At 40.8% G+C, this 14,305-nt stretch overlaps 1 protein-coding gene across 1 annotated transcript in view; it reads right to left on the minus strand.

The window, feature by feature from the left end:
• The window catches only part of EDC3 (enhancer of mRNA decapping 3), a 60,963-nt gene that overhangs the window by 42,529 nt on the left and 4,129 nt on the right, over positions 1-14,305 (minus strand). The window lies entirely within an intron of this gene.

Consider the following 14,305-nt stretch of genomic DNA (forward strand, 5'->3'; position numbering starts at 1 on the left):
TTGAGAAACAGAAAAACCTTTCATTAAATTCAGCAAATATTATGTCAGGATCTGAACCTTAATAATACATATTCTGGGGGCACCTGGGCTCAGTCCATTAGGCTTCTGACTCTTGATTTTTGGCTCAGATTGTGGGATAGAACCCAGGGTCATGAGATAGGACCCTGCATTCAGTCTGCTTGGGATTCTTTCCTTCCTCCTCTATCTCTCCCCGCCTGGCCCCCCTTTCTGTGTGCATGCACGCTAATACATAAATCTTCTTATTATTTTAAAGATTTGGGGAGGCACGCACACGCACGCATGACTGGGGGGTAGGGCAGAGGGAGAGGGAGAGGGAGAAGCAGACTCCCCACTGAGCAGGGAGCCTGAGACAGGGCTTGATCCCAGTTCTGGGATCATCATGACCTGAGCCAAAAGCAGATGCTTAAATGACTGAGTGACCCAGGTGCCCTAACACATAAATCTTATAAAAAAAAAAAAAGGAAAAAAGAAAAAATACTGCATATTCTGTCACATCCTTAACTGAAGTAGTAAAGTATAAAAAATAAAACCTTTGGGGCACCTGGGTGGCTAAGTCATTAAGCGTCTGCCTTCAGCTCAGGTCATGATCCTGGCGTCCTGGGATCAAGACCTGCATGGGCCCCCCTATTAGACAAGCTTGCTTCTCCCTCTCCCTCTGCCTACTGCTTCTCCTGCTGTGCACTTTCTCTCTGTTAAATAAATAAATAAAATCTTTAAATAAATAAATAGATAAATAAATAAAATAAAGTAAAACTTTTGACAGGAATGCAAACTGGTGTAGCCACTGTGGAAAACAGCACGGAGGTTCGTCAAAAAATTAAAAACAGAACTAACCTATCTATGATACAGTAATTGCACTACTCAAAGAGTAGGTATGGGTTACACACACACACACACACACACACACACACACAGAATATTACTTGGCCACACACACACAAAAAACCGAAATCATGCCATTTGCAACAACATGGATGGAGCTAGAATGTATAATGCTAAACAAAATAAACCAGTCATGGGGCACCTGGGTGGCTTAGATATTTAAGTCTGCCTTCAGCTCAGGTCACGATCCCAAAGTTCTGACACTGAGGCCCCTGTCTGGCTCCTTGTTCAGCAGGGAGTCTGCTTGTCCCTCTCGCTCTGCCCTCCCCACCCCATTGCTCTCTCTTGCTAATAAATAAATAAAATCTTAAAGAAAAAAAAAGACAAGCCAGTCAGAGAAAGACAATTACCATATGATTTCAATCATATATGCAATTTAAAAAACAAAACAAACAAGGAAAGCAGAGTGGAGGGGGGGAAGAGATCAGATTAAAAATAGACTCTTAACTATAGAGAACAAACAGTTGCCAAATAGGAAGTGGGTGGGAGATGGGTGACACAGGTGAAGGATCAAGAGTACACTCCTCTTGATGAGCTCTATGCATAGAATTGATGAATCACTATGTTGTATTGTATACCTCAAACTAGTATAACCCTGTATGTTAACTATACTGGAATTGAAAAAAATTTTACTTTTTTTAGTAGAAGCATGCATATTAGTGAATAAAAAGAACACTGAATTTTATAAATGCTTTAAAGAATAAATAGTAAAGATAAAATTTACCTAGACATCAAATCATACAAACTATGCAACTATTTTATAGCTAAATCAATTCTGACAAGAAAATGGGAGGAATCAGTCTATTCAATTTCAAGACTTATTTTATAGCTATAGTAATCAAGACTACACGGTACAGGTAGGAGGACAGATATATAAATCAATGGAATAGAAGAGAAAACCCAAAAATAGACCCACACAAAAAAAAACCCTGAACTGACTCTGACAAAGTGCAAAAGTAATTCAACAAAGATGACACAGCTTTTACAAATGGTGTTGGAGCAAATGGATATTCATCAGTAAAAATAAACTTTGACTTAAGTGTCATAATTTACACATTTACTAAAAATGATTATAGACTAATGATTATAGACTATTGGTATGTCAACCAATAAAACTTTTAGGGAAAACATAAGAGAAACCTTCAAGATCTAGGGTGAGGCAAAAGATTCTTAGATACCAAAAGCATAATCAATAAAAACACAAACTGGAGTTCTTGTAAACTAAAAACTTTTGTTCTGTAAAGACCCTGGTAGGAAGATAAAAACAAAAACTACAGGCTGAGAAAAAATATTTGCAAACCACATATCTAAAAAAGACAAAGAATATCTAGTATAAAGAACTCTCAAAATCCAGTAGTTAAAAAAACCCAAACAATCCAATTTTTAAAAAGGTCAAAAAACACAAGAAGACAAACAGACACCAAGCAAGGACATGAAAAAATGTTCAACATCATTAACCATTAGGGAAAGGCAAATTAAAACTCCTCCCGTGGAGATCACTACACACCCGCCAGAATAGCTAAAATAAACAAACAGTGACACCACCAAGTCCTGGAAACAAAGTGGAAAAACTGGATTCCTCAAACACTGCTGATGAGACTATAAAATGATGTGGCCATTTTGGTAAACAATTCAGCCATCTATAAACAAAACAAAACAAAAAACATGAACGTGCAACCATTACATGACTGAGCAACTGCACTACTGGTCATTTATCCCAGAGAAAGGAAGTCAAGTTCACAAAAATAGCCCCAAACTAGAAACCCAGATGACCTTCAATGGGGTGAATGGTTAAACAAACTGGTACCTCCATACCATGGAGAAAAAGTTAAAAAGTTACATTCTGCAGGATTCAATCTATGTCGACATTCTTAAAACTACAAACTACAGACATGGAGATGAGTGGTTCCCAGGGTTTAGGAAGGGTGTGAGGCAGGAGGGAAATGAGGATGGCTATAAAAGGGACAACACCAGGGATCCTTATAGTAATGGGAATATTCTGTATCTGCACCACATCAATGTCAGCATCTTGGTAGGGACACTGTATTACAGTTTTTGAAGATGTTATCAATGAGAAAAACTAGGATGGGTATATGGAATCTTTCTGTATTATTCCTTACAAGTGCATACAAATCTACAAGTATCTCAAATAAAAAGTTTAACCAAAAAAATCCATGCCAGGTGCCTGGGTGGCTTGGTAGCTAAGCGTCCGCCTTTGGCTCAGGTTACGACCCCAGGGTGCTGGGACTGAGCACTGCACTGGACTCCCTGCTTAGCGGGAAGCCTACTTCTTCTCCCTCTCTCACTCCCCCTGCTTGTGTTCCCTCTCTCACTGTGTCTCTGTCAAATAAATAAATAAATAAATACATAAAATCAATGTCTTCTACCACGTTAACAAAATAAATGAGGAAATCATGTATAAAATCAATAAATGCGGAAACATACGGGTGCCTGGCTGGCTCAGTCAGTAGAGCATGCAACTCTCAATCTCAGGGTTTTGAGTTCAAGCCCCACATTAGGTGCGGAGATTACTTAAAAATAAAATCTTAAATAAATAAATAAATAGGGGAGCCTGAGTGGCTCAGTCGGTTAAGCATCTGCCTTGTTCAGGTCATGATCCCAGGGTCCTGGGATAGAGCCCCACATCAGGCTCCCTGCTCAGTGAGGAGTATGCTTCCCCCTCTCCCTCTGCCACTCCCTCTGCTTATGCTCTCTCACTCTCCATCTCGCTCAAATAAAATCTAAAAACAAAAAACAAGAAACAAAAAACAGGGGCTCCTGGGTGGCTCAGTGGGTTGGAGCCTCTGCCTTCGGCTCAGGTCACAGTCTCAGGGTCCTGGGATCGAGCCCCACATCAGGCTCTCTGCTTGGTGGGGAGCCTGCTTCCCTTCCTCTCTCTGCCTGCCTCTCTGCCTGCTTGTGATCTCTGCCTGTCAAGTGAATAAATAAAATCTTAAAAAAAAAATATGTTTCTTTTAAAACACACACACACACACACAATGCAGAAAGATAATCTGACAAAATTCAACATCCACTTGTGATACCAAAAAGGGGAGGGTAGTGTCATCTACAAAACAATTCCAGCTAACATCATATTAATGGTGAAATAATGACTTCTTTACTCCACAAGACTAAGACAAGGCAAGGATGTCCACTTTCACCATTTCCACTTCTATTCAACACTGTACTGTATGTTCTACCCAGTGCAATGTTGCCTTTGGCCCAGGTTGTGATCCCGAGCAGGAAGTCCTATGCAACATTCAAACCCAGGACCCAGGGACCATGACAGAAGCTGAAGGCAGAAAGCCAACCAACTGAGCCATGGAGATGCCCTGAAAATGACATTTTAAAATATCATTTATAATAGTATTTAAAAACATCAAGTACTTAGGAATAAATCTAATGAAAAATGTGCAGAACGCTATAATGAAAACTATAAAAGACCCCAGAGAAGAATTAAAAGATGTAAATAAATGAAGAGATAATGTCAATTCTCCCCAAAATGATCTAGGGATCAAACACAGATATCAGTAAAAATCCCAGCTGGAGGGGCACCTGGGTGGCTCAGTGGGTTAAGCCTCTGCCTTCGGCTCAGGTCATGATCCCAGGGTTCTGGGATCGAGCCCCACATCAGGCTCCTGCTTGGGGAGAAACCTGCTTCTCCCTCTCCCACTACCCCTGCTTGTGTTCCCTCTCTTGCTGTATCTCTGTCAAATGAATAAATAAAATCTTTTTAAAAATAAAATAAAATAAACTGTATATGGAAATGCAAAATACTTAGACTAGCCAAAATAATCATGAAAATATAAAACAAGGCGACGATGTTTTATACCACCTTATTTCAAGATATACTATAAAGCTAGAGAAACCAGTGAGGTGTTGGGGCACCTGGGTGACTCAGTAAGCTGGGCAGCTAACTCTTGGTTTTAGCTGAGGTCAGGATCTCTGTGTCAAGAGGTTGAGCCCCAAGTTGGGCTCTGTGCTCAATACAGTCTGCTTGTCCCTCTCCCTGACCCACGCCCTAACAAATAAATAAAATCTTAAAAAAGAAAGAAATCAATATGGTGTTGGTGCAAGGATAAGCAAATAGATCCATGGACCAGAAGAGTATCCAGACACAGACCCACATGGACTACTGATCAAAGCACCAAGATAAATCAATGAAGAAATCCAAGTATTTTTCAACCAATGGTGCGAGAAGGGTGCCTGGGTGACTCAGTGGTGATGGGCTGCCTTTGGCTCAGGTCATGATCCCAGAGTCCTGGGATCGAGCCCAGCATTGGGATCTTTACTCAGCAGGGAAGCCTGCTTCCCCCTCTCTCATTCCCCCTACTTGCATTCCCTCTCTCTCTGTTCCCTGGGTCTCCCTGTCAAAAAAAATAAAAATCTTAAAAATAAAATGGTGCTAGAACTAGACATATGAGGAAAAATAACCTCCTATTCCTATCCCACACCAGATACAAAAAATCAATTTGAAACAAACTAAACATAAAAGATAAAACTAAAGCTACTACAAAAACAAAAATTGGAGTATCTCAGTGGCCTTAGAGGAGAGAGCTTTCTTAGAGAAAACACAAATAAGTACTAATCATAAAAGAAAAAGATCTGATGAATTTGATTTCATCAAAATCTAGAGGTTTACTCATCAAGGGGACACCTGGGTGACTCAGTCAGTTAAGCATCCCTTGATTTCAGCTCTGGTCATGATCTCAGTGTTGTAAGACTGAGCCCCCCACTGCGAGACCCTCTCCCCCAACTAAAAAGTAAGTAAATAAATAATAAATAAATAACAAAATAACAGTAATGTAATAAAATATTTAGGAAGGTATTCCACATTACCAAGCCACATCCCAAAATTACCTCAATGGAGACTACCTCCCAGGCAGCCAAGTGAAGTACTTCAAGAAGCAAAAAGAAACTTCTGCCCTCTTATCACCCCAAAGCAAGAGGGGGAAAAAATGGGTTGAGCAAGTCAAGAAGAAAAAATTCACAATTGATACATCTGATAAAGGATTTATATCCGGGGCGCCTGGGTGGCTCAGTGGGTTAAGCCTCTCTGCCTTTGGGAGCCTGCTTCCCCCTCCCCCGCTGCGTGCATCTCTGCCTACTCATGACCCCTCTCTGTGTGTCAAATAAATAAAATCTTTTAAAAAATTTAAAAAAAATAAAATGAGCAAAAGAGGTTATCTGAATGACCAATAAACACAGGGAGGGCTGCTCAACATCATTAATTATCAAGGCAATGCAAACTAAAACACAATGCAACAACTCCAATGTCCACGATGGTTGAATGGAAAAACAAAATGTGGTAAACACATACAGTGGAATATCAGTCAGTCTTAAAAAGGAGTTCTGACCATATGTTACAGCACAGATGAATCCTGACATTATGAGAAGTGAAATAAGTCAGACACGAAAATACAAATTGTGTATGATTCCACTTGCATGAGGTCCCTATAGTCAAGAGACTACTTATCACAAGAGACTATTCAATCAGAGACGGAGAGTAGAAGGTGGCTGCCACAGCTGCGGGAACAGGGAATGGTAAATTATTGTTTAATGGGTGCAGAATTTCAGTTTGGGAGAGCATGAAAAATCTCTAGAGATGGGTGGTGGTGATGGTCGCACAACAACTTGAGTGGACTCAATGCCATGAACTATACACTTAAAAATGGTTAACTTTTTTTTTTTAAAGATGTATTTATTTATTTGACAGACAGAGATCACAAGTAGTCAGAGAGGCAAGCAGAGACAGAGGGAGAAGCAGGCTCCCTGCTGAGCAGAGAGCCCGATGTGGGGCTCGATCCCAGGACCCTGAGATCATGACCTGAGCTGAAGGCAGAGGCTTAACCCACTGAGCCACCCAGGTGCCCCTAAAAATGGTAACATATTTTTTTAAGATTTTACTTATGTATTTGACAGAGGGAGACACAGCGAGAGAGGGAACACAAGGAGGGAGAATGGGAGAGGGAGAAGCAGGCTTCCTACTGGGCAGGAAGCCCAACTTGGGGCTCGATCCCAGGACCCTGAGATCATGACCTGAGCTGAAAGCAGAGGCTTAACCCACTGAGCCACCCAGGTGCCCCCAAAATGGTAACTTTTATATGTATTTTACAACAATAAAAAACCATTAAGTTGGCAAAAACACTGTAAGATACCATTTACACCCACTACAATGGCTTAAAATTAAAAAGGGCTGGTAGGTTACACCAAATGGGTGATGACGTGGAGCAACCGGAACCCCCCCTTACACTGCTGACCATGTAAAATGATACAACTCTGGAAAAGAGTTTAGAGGTTTCTTTTAATATTGAACACATGCTTATGACCCAAAATTTCATCCCTAGGATTTACCTAAGAAAAACGAAAACATATTCACAAAAGAACTTGTACACAAATGTAAGCAGCAGCTTTATTCATAAGAGCAGGAAAACTGGGAACAAGGAGAAGAGATAAACAAGTCATGGTATTATACAACAGAATGCTACTCAACGACAAGAAGGAATAAAAGACGCTACAACAAAACTCTATGAAAAGCTAATTCTATCTTGTCTTTATGATATCTAAAATGTCACCATTCCCCAAAGAGGCCTTCCCTGGCTACCCTAATCTAATGTCACTACTCCCCATCGCTCTTCAACACCTCACCTTCGGTTATGATCTCAAAATCCATCACTAAATGAATTATCTTTTTGGTTTATGTTCTATCACCCCACTAAAATGTAAGCTTCATGAGGGCAAGAAACCTAGTCTTGTTCAGCCAACAGAGTGCTTACAATGAGAAAAAACTCAAAATATTTATCTAATCAATGACTGAATTACACATAATAAATCTGACAGAAGTTAATCGCTGAAAATCTAGATCTATTTATATCTATTTATATCTAAATGTTGTGGCCCTTCTTGGAAATGGTTCTAAAATCATAACACCCTTTATGCAAAATCCTATATAAGATATGGAATCTAACACTGCCCTACACACAGAAGGAAGTCAGAAGATAGCACATGAATATAAATATACAGTATTAAGTACAAAATGAAATATTGCTTAGTGTTCTCCATGAAAAATAAAAAATAGCATTTCAAGCTGGTTTCAAATACCAAATTCAGAAATATACCTACATGAGGGGCGCCTGAGTCAGTCAGTTAAGCTCCTGATTCTGGGTTTGGGCTCAGGACATGATCTTGTGGTAGTGAGACTGAGCTCCACATGGGGGCTCTGCGCTCAGTGTGGTGTCTCCACACACCCACCCTTGGTCCTGCTCACTTGCTCTCTCTCAAAAAAAATAAATAATAAAAAAAGAAGAAACATACCTACATAAAATATAGAGTCTAATGAAGGAAAAATAAAAAAACACTCTTGTCAGGGGAAGAGTATGACCCATCAGAAACACAAAAACCTAAAGAGAAAACTCAGGTTGTTTTCCAGTGATCCAACTAAGCAGTATCAGAAAACTACGCTGACAGAACAGAAAATAATGCATTAGCAGACTCAATCACAAGACTCTTTTTTAAATTTTTTGAAAAATTTCAAACATATACAAATGTAGACAGAATAGCATAATGAGCCCCATATACCCATAACTCAGCTGCTACAATTAACAATATAAGAAATTAGGAAATCAGGTAAATTTCCAATACAACACAATTTCCACAACACTGATGATGGTAAAAGGCAAAAAATACACTTTAGGCTTATTTCCAATGTCCTCACAAGACTTTGTCTACTTAATATCACAAAAGTATGAATTTCACTTCCTATCACTTATACTCCATCATAATCCTACTCTGATGCCTTTATTAGATAGATGAAGAAAGCCATAATAACAAGAATTTTTTTGAATACCAGAAATTAATCAGATGTGAAAAAGACTTTTACTTCTTCCTCATTCAACATGTATCTTCAAGACTAATGATAAAGGGTGCCTAGGTAGCTCATCTGGTTAAGCGTGACTTTGGCTGGGTAACAATCTTAGAGTCCTGGGATGGAGCCCTGTGACATCTTCCATGCTCAGCAAGGAGTGTGCTTGTCCCTCTCCCTCTGCCCCTCCCTGCATATGTGTGTGCTTTCTCTCTCTCTCTTAAAAAAAAAAAAAAAGGCACTTATGTTGAACCAAAATAAAAAGCTTCTGCACAGGAAAGGAAACCAACAAAAGAAAAAGGCAACTTACTACTGGGAAAATATGACTGCACATGATATATCCAATAAAGGTTTAATATCCAAAATTTATAAAGAACTTACACAACAAATACAAATAATCTGATTCAAGATGACCAAAGGGCCTGAACAGACATTTTTCCAAAGAAGACACAGATGGCCAACACATGAGACATCACTAATCAAAATATAAGGGAAATACAAATCAAAACTACAATCAGGGGGTGACTGGGTGACTCAGTTGGTTAAGCAACTGCTGGCGTCCTAGCATGGAGTCTCCCTGCTCAGCGGGGAGTCTGCTTATCCCTCTGCCCCTCTCCAATGCTCATGTGCACACACATTTGTTCTTTTCACACGCACACATGTGCACATGCAAAAATAAAATATTAAAAGATAAAAAAAATAAATACTATACAATCCAATAACTCCACTACAAGATACTTACCCAAAGAAATGAAAACATTAACTTAAAAAGATATACGCAGGGCACCTGAGTGTCTCAGTCAGCTAAGCATCTGTCTCTGGAGCAAGTCATAGTCCCAAGGTCCTAGAATCAAGCCCCACATCAGGATCCCTGCTCAGTAGGAAGCATACTTCTCCCTCTGACCCTCCCCTGCTCATGCTCTCTCTCAAAATACATAAATAAAATCTTAAAAAAAAGGGGGGGGTACCTGGGTGGCTCAGTTGTTAAGCATCTGCCTTCTGCTCAGGTCATGATCCCAGGGTTCTGGGATCCAGCCCCATTACAGGCTCCCTGTTCATTAGGAAGCCTGCTTCTCCCTCTCCCCCTGCTTGTCTTCCCTTTCTCAATGTCTGCCAAATAAATAAATAAAATACTTAAAAAAAGGAAAGACACATGCACCCCTATATTTGTTCCAGCATTATTTACAATAGCCAAGAAATGGAAATGAACTGGGTGCCTGGGTGGCTCAGTGGGTTAAGCAGCTGCCTTCGGCTCGGGTCATGATCTCAGGGTCCTGGGATCGAGTTCCGCGTCGGGCTCTCTGCTCAGTGGGGAGCCTGCTTCCTCCTCTCTCTCTCTGCCTGCCTCTCTGCCTACTTGTGATCTCTCTCTGTCAAATAAATAAATAAAATCTTTAAAAAAAAATGGAAATGAACCTAAGTGCACACTGAGAGATGAAGATGTAAGATGCAATGTACGCCACAAACCCTGGAATATTATTCAGCCGTCAAAATGCATGTGAACTTGCCATTTGTGACAAGAGGCTATTCTGCTAAATGAAGTAAGTCTGATAGAGACAAGTATCATATGACTTCACTTGCATGTAGAATCTAAAAAAACAAAACAAATAACAAACAGAAAAAGAATCAGAGAACTGGTGGCTGCCAAAGGGGCAGGAGTTGGGATAGGCAAAATAAGTGAAGGTGATTAAGAGGTACACAATTCCACTTACAAAGTAAGTAACGAATGAAAAGTATAGCACAGGAAATATAGTCAATAATATTGTAACAATGGGGACGCCTGGGTGGCTCAATAGTTAAGTGTCTGCCTTTGGCTCAGGTCATGGTCCCAGGGTCCTGGGATTGAGCCCCACATCAGGATCCCTGCTCAACAGGGGCCTGCTTCTCCCTCTTTCTGTCAAATAAATAAAATCTTAAAGCAAGGATAATCATAGTAATATTGTAACAGTGTACAGTGACAGATGGTTCATATACTTATCATGGTGTGCATAGTGTGATGTACAGAATTATCAAATCATGGTGCTGTACACCTGAAACAAATATAAAATTGTATGTCAACTAGAATTTAAAAAGACACTGATGTTGGGTGCCTGGGTGGCTCAGTGGGTTGTGCCTCTGCCTTCGGCTTAGGTCATGATCTTGGGGTCCTGGAATCGAGTCCCACATCGGGCTCTCTGCTGAGCAGGGAGCCTGCTTCCCCCTCTCTCTCTCTGGCTGCCTCTCTGCCTACTTGTGATCTCTGTCAAATAAGTAAATAAAATCTTTATTTAAAAAAAGACACTGATGTTGTACGTCCAGGTTTATACTGTTAATAACTGAGCAGAATTTTTAATAGTTTCAACATGTGGATTGCCAGTTCTACAATAGAAACTTTTTAAAAAGTATCTACTCAGGGCACCTGGGTGGCTGAGTGGGTTAAAGCCTCAGCCTTCGGCTCAGGCTCAGGTCATGATCCCAGGGTCCTAGGACCAGCCCTGCATTGGGCACTCTGCTCAGCGGGGAGCCTGCTTACCTTCCTCTCTCTGCCTACTTGTGATCTCTGTCAAATAAATAAATAAAATCTTTAAAAAAAAAAAAAGTACTCAACATGTAACAAACTTCCCTCTATGTAAAATACAACATTAATGCATTATTCAAAACTCATCAAAAAGGTTTATTCTATAAAGAAAATTCCTCTATTAGGTGCCTCGGTGGCTCAGTGGGTTAAAGACTCGGCCTTCAGCTCAGGTCATGATCCCAGGGTCCTGGGATGGAACCCCTCATTGGGCTCTCTGCTCAGCAGGGAGCCTGCTTCCTCCCCTCTCCCTGCCTGCTTCTTTGCCTACTTGTGATATCTGTCAAATAAATAAACAAAATCTAAAAAAAAAAAAAAAGAAGAAGAAGAAGAAGAAGAAAGAAAGAAAATTCCTCTATTAACTGAAAACCGTGAATCTAAAACAAGTGTCACCATCTGGGTTCCTAATCAGATGAACACACTAAGGAAAGAGCCTTCATCAATTATAGGGCTAACACCTTTATGTTAAAAGAAGAGCAACAGCTGAAGCAGGAGATTTAGGAGCCACAAGGAGACCAGCCTTTGATGCCTTTCACATTCTACCTTTCCATCAAGGTATACTATAAAGTCTACATATTATAAGCGTACAGATGAATGAATTATTGCATACTAATTCACCTATATAACTACCACCTAAATCAAAAGACAATTTTTTTAAAAAAGATTTTATTTATTTGGGGGTGCCTGGATGACTCAGCCGTTAAGCTTTTTCCTTCGGTTCAGGTCATGATCCCACGGTCCTGGGATCAAGTCCCACATTCCGCTCCATGCTCAGCGGGAAGCCTACTCCTCCCTCTCCCCCTGCTGGTGTTCCCTCTCTTGCTGTGTCTCTCTCCGCCAAATAAATTAAATCCTTAAAAAAAAAAAAAGATTTTTTTTTTATTTATTTGACCAAGAGAGAGAAACAGCGAGAGGAAGAACACTAGCAGGGGGAGTGGAGAGGGAGAAGCGACTCCCCACTGAGCAGGGCACCTGATGCGGGGCTCGATCCCAGTTTTTGAACTTCACGTATATGGGATCATAAAGGTTTTCTTTTAAAATGTTTGGCTTACGGGACACCTGGGTGACTCAGTTGGTTAAGCAGCTGCCTTCGGCTCAGGTCATGATCCCAGCGTCCTGGGATCGAGTCACACATCGGGCTCCTTGCTCAGCAAGGAGCCTGCTTCTCCCTCTGCCTCTGCTGCCACTCTGCCTGCCTGTGCTCGCTCTCTTCCTCTCTCTGATAAATAAATAAAATCTTAAAAAAAAAATGTTTGGCTTAGAGGCACCTGGGTGGCTCAGTGGGTTAAAGCCTCTGCCTTCGGCTCAGGGTCACGATCACAGGGTCCTGGGATGGAGCCCCACATCGGGCTCTCTGCTCAACGGGGAGCCTGCTTCTGCCTTTCTCTGTCTACCTGCCTCTGAGCCTACTTGTGATCTCTGTCAAATAAATAAATAAAATCTTTTAATAAATAAATTAATTAAATGTTTGGCTTCTTTTGCTCAATATTTACCTGTGAAATTCATCCTTGTTGTTGCATGTAGCAATAGTTCATTCTTTCTCATGGCTACATAGTATTCTGTAACTATACTTCAATGTATAAACCCATCCTACTGTTGTTGGTTGTTTTTTAAGATTTTATTTGTTTGAGAGAGAGATCACATGTAGGCAGAGAGGGAGGCGGCAGGGAGCTGGGGGGAGCAGGCTCCCTGCTGACCCAATGCAGGGCTCAAACCCAGGACCCTGAGATCATGACCCAAGCCAAAGGCAGAGGCTTAACCCACTGAGCCACCCAGGCGCCCCTCATCCTACTGCTGATAGACAGTTGGGTTATTTCCAGTTTGGGGGGCTATCAAGAATAAAGAGTTAAACATTTCTGTATTTGTCTTTGTGGGGAACAAACGTACCCATTATTCTGGCCATATTACACAGGAAGTCATAGAGTATTATGGACTATTTGTTCAAATGCTAAACTACCTCTTTTTCCACATTAAGGATGTGTTCTGAGAACAGAGATGATATATATCATATATATATTATAGAACATATTCTATTATTAAATTTTATTTCAAATGTCTCCTTTTAGTGGAAATATTGACTGGATAAGGGACTTGAGTTAAGGCCCTAGAAAATCATAGTATGAGGGCCACCTCCATTCTCACCCAAACAAAACAACAAAAATGCAACTACAAAAACAAATTCTCTACATCTTGGAAATGAAGTTCCAATCTTCAACTGAAACACACACATCTTTAGGGGTACACGAAGATATGCAAGCAAGGGAATCAATTTCCCTACTCTTTTATAAACCTAAACAGCCCACACAATTGGATTATCAATAAAATATTTTAACCTTAAATTTATTACTCCTAAAGTAGTATGTTTTCAGACATGAGTCTGAAAACTACAGACCGTGGGCCAAAGAGGCCCCACTACCAATTAAGGTGAATCAGAACACAGCCACACTTGGAGTGCCTCAATGGCTCAGTCGGTTAAGCCTTGGACTCCTGGACTCCCTTTTGGCTGGGGTTGTGAGCTAGCGTGGAGTCCACTTGAGATTCTCTCTCCCTCTCCCACTCCTGCACTCTCACACTCTCTAAAATAAATGAATCTTTAAAAAATAAAAAAAGAAAAGAAAAAGGAAAACTATGAAACAGACAAATCCCCAGAATAATACAAATTACCAAAAATGACTCAAGAATAGAAAATCTGGATGGACCTGTATCAAGCAGAGAAACTTAATTAGCGGGGTGCCTGGCTGGGTCAGTGGGTAGAGCATATGACTCTCGATCTCGAGGTCCTGAGCTTGAGCCCCATGCTGGGTGTAGGGGTTGGCTCAGTGGGTTAAGCCGCTGCCTTCGGCTCGGGTCATGATCTCGGGGTCCTGGGATCGAGTCCCGCATCGGGCTCTCTGCTCAGCAGGGAGCCTGCTTCCTCCTCTCTCTCTCTGCCTGCCTCTCTGCCTACTTGTGATCTCTCTCTGTCAAATAAATAAATAAAATCTTTA

The sequence above is a fragment of the Neovison vison genome, chromosome 13 (genome assembly GCF_020171115.1).
Source record: "Neovison vison isolate M4711 chromosome 13, ASM_NN_V1, whole genome shotgun sequence".
NCBI lineage: Eukaryota > Metazoa > Chordata > Mammalia > Carnivora > Mustelidae > Neogale > Neogale vison.